The 8,700-nt window shown below is 45.2% G+C and overlaps 1 long non-coding RNA gene across 1 annotated transcript; it reads right to left on the bottom strand.

Moving 5' to 3' along the window:
- Nucleotides 1–441: 441 nt before the first annotated feature.
- On the bottom strand, nt 442–1,398 carry LOC141760243 (uncharacterized). Its single transcript, XR_012592305.1, has 3 exons — nt 1,288–1,398; nt 678–739; nt 442–584 (listed from the first exon to the last, which is right to left on the bottom strand). It is a non-coding gene; the product is annotated as an uncharacterized LOC141760243 (long non-coding RNA).
- Nucleotides 1,399–8,700: the final 7,302 nt, after the last annotated feature.

The raw sequence follows: 8,700 nt of genomic DNA, 5'->3' as shown, positions 1-8,700 counted from the left end.
GGGAGCCGCTGTTGTTGGGGCTGCAGTGGTGGGAGCTGCAGTGGTGGGAGCGGCAGTGGTGGGAGCGGCAGTCGTTGGGGCTGCAGTTGTGGGGGCTGCAGTGGTGGTAGCGGCAGTGGTGGGAGAGGCAGTTGTTGGGGCTGCAGTTGTGGGAGCCGCAGTTGTTGGGGCTGCAATGGTGGGAGCTGCAGTGGTGGGAGCGGCAGTGGTGGGAGCGGCAGTTGTTGGGTCTTCAGTTGTGGGAGCCGCAGTTGTGGGAGCTGCAGTTGTTGGGGCCGCAGTTGTTGGGGCTGCAGTTGTGATAGCTGCAGTTGTTGGGGCTGCAGTTGTGGGAGCCGCAGTTGTGAGAAAAGGAAACCAGACTTTGCTTTAACAAATAAAAAATAAATCTGTAATATTTAAAAATTTTATGAGGTAGTATTCAATATTGCTTACGTGTGCCATCCACAGAAATGGAGGTGGTGTCAATGTTGAAGGCTGTGATGTTCGAAGCTGCTCCAACCAAAACATCTCCGATCTGAGTGCCATTAGGAACAGATGTGGATGAAAATCCAAGGTCCACATTGTTGATGATTGAGCCATTACTGCAAGAGGAATTACCAAAAAATATTGTTTTACTCGTATGAATTTATGACCAATACTCTTAAGATTCTATCATTATAACATTATCAAATTACCTGAAAGAAATCACCGTCAATGTGCGGAATGAAGTAAATGCTTCTTGGTAGAAAGGTTCAAGCTGCAGAAATACAAGCAAATCATTTGTAGTACATTTATTTTATTGGCTTGTGCTTCTTCACTTGTGCATTGTCTTTTTCATTGTTGTATTTAATTTACAATAACTAATAACTAAAATAACACTATTCCAATTTCTTCAGTGACTGCAAAATAATTAATCTGTGTCCTATTTACTGTATATGGAAGAATGAGTTACATCGTTTTTTTCTTTAAAAACTCAACACCAGGAATGAAATGCCATCCTCCAGTTTCCATTCACTGTGAAACGAGAAACAATCTAGCGTTTATTAGACAAAATACAAAAAATACTTTGAGGGATTTTATTTATACAATCTAGCTCCACCAAACTCTGATGGGAAATTTAATATGTGAGTATTTTAGGTGAAAATCATAAAAAAGTGTTTACAAAGAAGAATGATGAATGCACATATGAAAAGATAAGATGGCATATTGCAGAAATACTGTGAAATTATAGATATTAAGTAAAATGTTTCCAATTAATTAAAATGCATAGATTTTGTTAGACTTCACTCTAAAATAGTGACTTACCGTCGACTTTATTATTGAGGCTCGACTTATAAACACTGCAGATGATGGATTCTGCAAGTCACTTGTAAATGTCTCTCCAGCAGATCTGAAAATCAATCGCCTCGTTGTGACTGCCTCAGCAGTTGTCGTTACTGATGTGGTGGTTGTAGTTGTAGTTGCAGCAGTTGTTGGGGCTGCAGTTGTGGGGGCCGCAGTTGTTGGGGCTGTAGTGGTGGGAGCTGCAGTTGTTGGGGCCGCAGTTGTGGGAGCTGCAGTTGTGGGGGCCGCAGTTGTTGGGGCTGCAGTGGTGGGGGCCACAGTTGTTGGGGCTGCAGGGTTGGAAGCCGCAGTTGTGGGAGCTGCAGTTGTGGTGGCCGCAGTTGTGGGGGCCACAGTTGTGGGAGCGGCAGTGGTGGGAGCGGCAGTTGTTAGGGCTGCAGTTGTGGGAGCTGCAGTTCTTGGGTCCGCAGTTCTTGGGGCTGCAGTTGTGGGGGCTGCAGTTGTTGGGGCTGCAATTGTGGGGGCCGCAGTTGTTGGGGCTGCAGTTGTGGGAGCTGCAGTTGTTGGGGCTACAGTTGTTATAGCTGCAGTTGTTGGGGCTGCAGTTGTGGGAGCCGCAGTTGTGGGAGCTGCAGTTGTTGGGGCCGCAGTTGTTGGGGCTGCAGTTGTGATAGCTGTAGTTATTGGGGCTGCAGTTGTTGGGGCTGCAGTTGTAGGGGCCACAGTTGTTGGGGCTGCAGTGGTGGGAGCTGCAGTTGTGGGAGTGGCAGTGGTGGGAGCGGCAGTTGTTGGGGCTGCAGTTGTGGGGGCTGCAGTTGTGGGAGCAGCAGTTGTGGGAGCGGCAGTTGTTGGGGCTGCAGTTGTGGGGGCTGCAGTTGTTGGGGCTGCAGTTGTGGGAGCTGCAGTTGTTGGAGCTACAGTTGTTGCGGCTGCAGTTGTAGAAGCTGCAGCTGTTGGGGCTGCAGTTGTGGGAGCTGCAGTTGTTGGGGCTGCAGTTGTGATAGCTGCAGTTATTGGGGCTGCAGTTGTTGGAGCTGCAGTTGTGGGAGCTGCAGTTGTTGGGGCTGCAGTTGTTGGGGCTGCAGTTGTTGGAGCTGCAGTTGTGGGAGCTGCAATTGTTGGGGCCGCAGTTGTTGGGGCCGCAGTTGTTGGGGCTGCAGTTGTGATAGCTGCAGTTATTGGGGCTGCAGTTGTTGGGGCTGCAGTTGTAGGGGCCACAGTTGTTGGGGCTGCAGTGGTGGGAGCTGCAGTTGTGGGAGCGGCAGTGGTGGGAGCGGCAGTTGTTGGGGCTGCAGTTGTGGGGGCTGCAGTTGTGGGAGCTGCAGTTGTGGGAGCAGCAGTGGTGGGAGCGGCAGTTGTTGGGGCTGCAGTTGTGGGAGCTGCAGTTATTGGGGCTGCAGTTGTTGGGGCTGCAGTTGTAGGGGCCACAGTTGTTGGGGCTGCAGTGGTGGGAGCTGCAGTTGTGGGGGCTGCAGTTGTGGGAGCTGCAGTTGTGGGAGCAGCAGTGGTGGGAGCGGCAGTTGTTGGGGCTGCAGTTGTGGGAGCTGCAGTTATTGGGGCCGCAGTTGTTGGGGCTGCAGTTGTGGGAGCTAAAGTTGTTGGGGCTGCAGTTGTGGGGGCTGCAGTTGTGGGAGCTGCAGTTGTGGGAGCAGCAGTGGTGGGAGCGGCAGTTGTTGGGGCTGCAGTTGTGGGAGCTGCAGTTATTGGGGCCGCAGTTGTTGGGGCTGCAGTTGTGGGAGCTAAAGTTGTTGGGGCTGCAGTTGTGGGAGCTGCAGTTGTTGGAGCTGCAGTTGTTGGGGCTGCAGTTGTGGAAGCTGCAGTTGTTGGGGCTGCAGTTGTTGGGGCTGCAGTTGTAGGGGCCACAGTTGTTGGGGCTGCAGTGGTGGGAGCTGCAGTTGTGGGAGCGGCAGTGGTGGGAGCGGCAGTTGTTGGGGCTGCAGTTGTGGGGGCTGCAGTTGTGGGAGCTGCAGTTGTGGGAGCAGCACTGGTGGGAGCGGCAGTTGTTGGGGCTGCAGTTGTGGGAGCTGCAGTTATTGGGGCCGCAGTTGTTGGGGCTGCAGTTGTGGGAGCTAAAGTTGTTGGGGCTGCAGTTGTGGGAGCTGCAGTTGTTGGAGCTGCAGTTGTTGGGGCTGCAGTTGTGGAAGCTGCAGTTGTTGGGGCTGCAGTTGTTGGGGCTGCAGTTGTGGGAGCTGCAGTTGTGGGGGCTGCAGTTGTGATAGCTGCAGTTATTTGGGCTGCAGTTGTTGGAGCTGCAGTTGTGGGAGCTGCAGCTGTTGGGGCTGCAGTTGTGGGAGCTGCATTTGTTGGGGCTGCATTTGTTGGGGCTGCATTTGTTGGAGCTGCAGTTGTGGGGGCTGCAGTTGTTATAGCTGCAGTTGTTGGGGTTGCAGTTGTGGGAGCCGCAGTTGTGGGAGCTGCAGTTGTTGGGGCCGCAGTTGTTGGGGCTGCAGTTGTGATAGCTGTAGTTATTGGGGCTGCAGTTGTTGGGGCTGCAGTTGTAGGGGCCACAGTTGTTGGGGCTGCAGTGGTGGGAGCTGCAGTTGTGGGAGTGGCAGTGGTGGGAGCGGCAGTTGTTGGGGCTGCAGTTGTGGGGGCTGCAGTTGTGGGAGCTGCAGTTGTGGGAGCAGCAGTGGTGGGAGCGGCAGTTGTTGGGGCTGCAGTTGTGGGTGCTGCAGTTGTTGGGGCTGCAGTTGTGGGAGCTGCAGTTGTTGGAGCTACAGTTGTTGCGGCTGCAGTTGTGGAAGCTGCAGTTGTTGGGGCTGCAGTTGTGGAAGCTGCAGCTGTTGGGGCTGCAGTTGTGGGAGCTGCAGTTGTTGGGGATGCAGTTGTTGGGGCTGCAGTTGTGATAGCTGCAGTTATTGGGGCTGCAGTTGTTGGAGCTGCAGTTGTGGGAGCTGCAGTTGTTGGGGCTGCAGTTGTTGGGGCTGCAGTTGTTGGAGCTGCAGTTGTGGGAGCTGCAATTGTTGGGGCCGCAGTTGTTGGGGCCGCAGTTGTTGGGGCTGCAGTTGTGATAGCTGCAGTTATTGGGGCTGCAGTTGTTGGGGCTGCAGTTGTAGGGGCCACAGTTGTTGGGGCTGCAGTGGTGGGAGCTGCAGTTGTGGGAGCGGCAGTGGTGGGAGCGGTAGTTGTTGGGGCTGCAGTTGTGGGGGCTGCAGTTGTGGGAGCTGCATTTGTGGGAGCAGCAGTGGTGGGAGCGGCAGTTGTTGGGGCTGCAGTTGTGGGAGCTGCAGTTGTTGGGGCTGCAGTTGTTGGGGCTGCAGTTGTGGGAGCTGCAGTTGTGGGGGCTGCAGTTGTGATAGCTGCAGTTATTTGGGCTGCAGTTGTTGGAGCTGCAGTTGTGGGAGCTGCAGCTGTTGGGGCTGCAGTTGTGGGAGCTGCAGTTGTTGGGGCTGCATTTGTTGGGTCTGCAGTTGTTGGAGCTGCAGTTGTGGGGGCTGCAGTTGTGATAGCTGCAGTTATTGGGGCTGCAGTTGTTGGAGCTGCAGTTGTGGGAGCTGCAGTTGTTGGGGCTGCAGTTGTTGGGGCTGCAGTTGTTGGAGCTGCAGTTGTGGGAGCTGCAATTGTTGGGGCCGCAGTTGTTGGGGCTGCAGTTGTGGGGGCTGCCGTTGTGATAGCTGCAGTTATTGGTGCTGCAGTTGTTGGAGCTGCAGTTGTGGGAGCTGCAGTTGTTGGGGCTGCAGTTGTGGGAGCTGTAGCTAAAAAGTAACAAAAGAAAGGATTAACAAAACACAGGTTACTTTTTGCATTCATTAACTAATCCTTATCTAAAGATGATACTTGACTCTTATGTGTCTTTATAAGAAATATAGGATGAGGTGCAGACAAGAATTCCAACTTAACTTAATGTTGTGTTTTACCCTCCACCTTTTAGATTAATTTCTATCAAGAAACTTCAAAGCCAATTGGTTTAACATCACTTAACAGCTTACCTATTATAATCAAGAAAATTGATATGATCCGTCCGACACCCATCCTGGTTTTCCTTTGATTCTAGAAATTCAAACAATACAGACATTTACTCACAGAAACAGCATGTCAAAACATTTTGCACTGCAGTTACTAATGACTAGAATTATTACTTTTTAAGTAGCACACAGTATCCAATCTGCAAATGACAGTATTCACTATAGCAGTATGTTTAGTCTTTATATCTCAAAGGATACAAAACATCCAAAGGGAGAGGATTTGATATATAATACAGTATGTGTACACCTCATAGTAATCCAGTTGGAGACTGAGGCAGGAAAAGCCAACACTAGGATCAGCAGTGATTCATGGAGAGATCTATGTCTGGTCAGCTAACATTACTGCCAAGCAGCTGAAATATAGAGTGATTTTGTGGTTTTAGCTGACGTGTGGTGCCTCACTGTTTTGAGCGAGGCTCGTTCATGTCTAGTTAGAGCGAGCACAAGTGGGAGCCCGAGCAACAGGACGCTGACTTTCGTTGATTTAACGGCCACAGGTGTCGCTGTTAACAAGCAATTTCTGATTCTTAAAAACAGTCCCTTTAAATGTTTCTTTGAATAGAAAAAAATCATCCACTACTGCCATCCTACTGCCATCCAAACAAATAAATATAGATTTCTAGTAACATTGTAATGGAGCGTGGAAAAATACAAGAAAAAATGTATACATGTATGTTTGTATATATATATATATATATATATATATATATATATATATATATATTCAAACTCATTAAACTATTGTATATGATATTTGGAGTTATCGTAGTAAATATAAAAATGGATGATATAATACAGTTAAAGTACAAAACAGTAATATTCATATGGACACATAAAAAGAAAAGCATCTTAGCTTTATTTCCTAATATTCTTCTGAGTAAGTGTCAATTTGTGACATCAAAATATTCCAGCATAAATCACTATTTTTTAATAAATTATGAATATCTACCTGTACTTTTCTTCCAACCTCAATGTCAATAGAAAAAAACGATTTTTATGATGACTATTTGCAGCACATTGCTGTAATAAAGACAAGTAAACTGCAGCTGCTTATACAGGGTTTCTGCAGGGTTCACCACATTAAATATAAGACTTTTTAAGACCTTTTAATACCACATAATGTACTTTAATAGTCTACCTGTTTCATGATTATACTGGCCAAAGTATGGCATTATTATGGAAAACCAATAGGGAGGATACAGCCTAAAATTATGTATCATCACATTTTTTCATTACTTACCAGCAGTATATAAGAATAATTATTAATGATATAATTGATTAAATCAACGCAACCTGGTCCTGGATAAGCAGCACGAAACGGATTGATGAATTAACCAATGTAAAAAGCGGAATTTACTTACATTTATTGAAGCTTTTGCTTAAATTGACACGTCTGATGGTGCTGACTGAAACTCCTAAAAAAAAACGTTTAACCTGCCTCCTGAACACACAATCCACTTTCGCAACAATCACATGTATCACATTTTTATTGTTTTTATACTTTGTTGGCAACAGTTTGTTGGCTCAGTATAGTGGTAATACTCCTTTCTTTTGTCTATACTTCCTCTTCTTTTTTGTTTCCTGGTGCATTCCTTCTGAATGTTGAAAAGACATTGTGTGACACTAAGCTAAGTTAGGACAAACAAATAGATATAGATTTCTAGTAACATTGTAATGGAGCGTGGAAAAATACAAGAAAAAATGTATACATGTATGTGTGTATATATATATATATATATATATTCAAACTCATTAAACTATTGTATATGATATTTGGAGTTATCGTAGTAAATATAAAAATGGATGATATAATACAGTTAAAGTACAAAACAGTAATATTCATATGGACACATAAAAAGAAAAGCATCTTAGCTTTATTTCCTAATATTCTTCTGAGTAAGTGTCAATTTGTGACATCAAAATATTCCAGCATAAACTCACTATTTTTTAATAAATTGTGAATATCTACATGTACTTTTCTTCCAACCTCAATGTCAATAGAAAAAAACTATTTTTATAATGACTATTTGCAGCACATTGCTGTAATAAAGACAAGTAAACTGCAGCTGCTTATACAGGGTTTCTGCAGGGTTCACCACATTCAATATAAGACTTTTTAAGACCTTTTAATACCACATAATGTACTTTAATAGCATACCTGTTTCATGATTATAGTGGCCAAAGTATGGCATTATTATGGAAAACCAATAGGGAGGATATAGCCTAAAATTATGTATCATCACATTTGTTCATTACTTACCAGCAGTATATAAGAATAATTCTTAATGATATAATTGATTAAATCAACGCAACCTGGTCCTGGATAAGCAGCACGAAACGGATTGATGAATTAACCAATGTAAAATGCTGAATTTACTTACATTTATTGAAGCTTTTGCTTAAATTGACACGTCTGATGGTGCTGACTGAAACTCCTAAAAAAAATGTTTAACCTGCCTCCTGAACACACAATCCACTTTCGCAACAATCCCACTTTTAGTTCATAAGTCTGTGACATCTCCTGACAGCATCATATATAGACTTAAAATGTACTTACCCAAAATGAAAAGATATAAGATGAAAAGTCATGAATTCCTCCTTTATATCTGCTTTCAATGTTTTAAACTATTTCAGTATCTTTTTATTCATTCCAGTTCACATCTGTGATGTTGCAAACCTTTCACCATATGTGACAGTCTGCATCTATTAGACTATAAAAACTATGTTTTCATTAGTTTATACCTGAAACTAAGAATCATTGTGTTTGTGTTAGCTTAGAATGAGCCCCTCTGCCATGTTTCTACAGTAGCCCACAACAGACAAACCAAAAACACTAGCTCTAGCCAGAGCCTTTCACATTTTTACCTTACCTGAAGGCCACCGTAGTTCTCCGACATGCTTGTGAAACCGCAGTAACGTGAGCCGTAGAGTGCAAAATGGTGGTACTGATAGCCATCTGACTTCCGTTGCTCCTAAAATTGTGTTATTATGGTAAGGATGGCCTCTGAGCGTGGCAAACAACGTTACCACGGTTTTGCTCTCGGTGGCTCGAGCTACCACAGTCTTGAAAGGGAGGAGTGAGCGGAATCCTACACAATGTACCTTTAATACCTGCTATATGATTATACTGCCTAATTATTTGCTACTACATCACACTTTTTCAGTACTTCCCAAAATAATTCTTAATAATATAATTAATTAATGATACTTGTAGCCAAACATAGTAATTTAAAGCCCAACCAGTGTTTTTGTTTAATTCATAACTTCATTCAGCCAGTATGTGATAAGTTTGGATGAGAACGTGCTGAATAAGCGACATAAAATGGATTGATGGATAAACCCATGTAAAATGATGAATTTATTCAAGTTTTTTTAAGCTTTTGCTTAAATTGACACTTGCCTGAGTCACCTGCGTGAGTCCATCAGCTTCCTAGCTACTGTAGCTAGCAGTAGCAACAGTGCTTGCTAC

This window comes from Sebastes fasciatus, chromosome 22 (genome assembly GCF_043250625.1).
Source record: "Sebastes fasciatus isolate fSebFas1 chromosome 22, fSebFas1.pri, whole genome shotgun sequence".
Lineage (NCBI taxonomy): Eukaryota > Metazoa > Chordata > Actinopteri > Perciformes > Sebastidae > Sebastes > Sebastes fasciatus.
The sequence above is the reverse complement of the archived record's forward strand: the minus strand, read 5'-3'. Positions and strand labels throughout refer to the sequence as shown.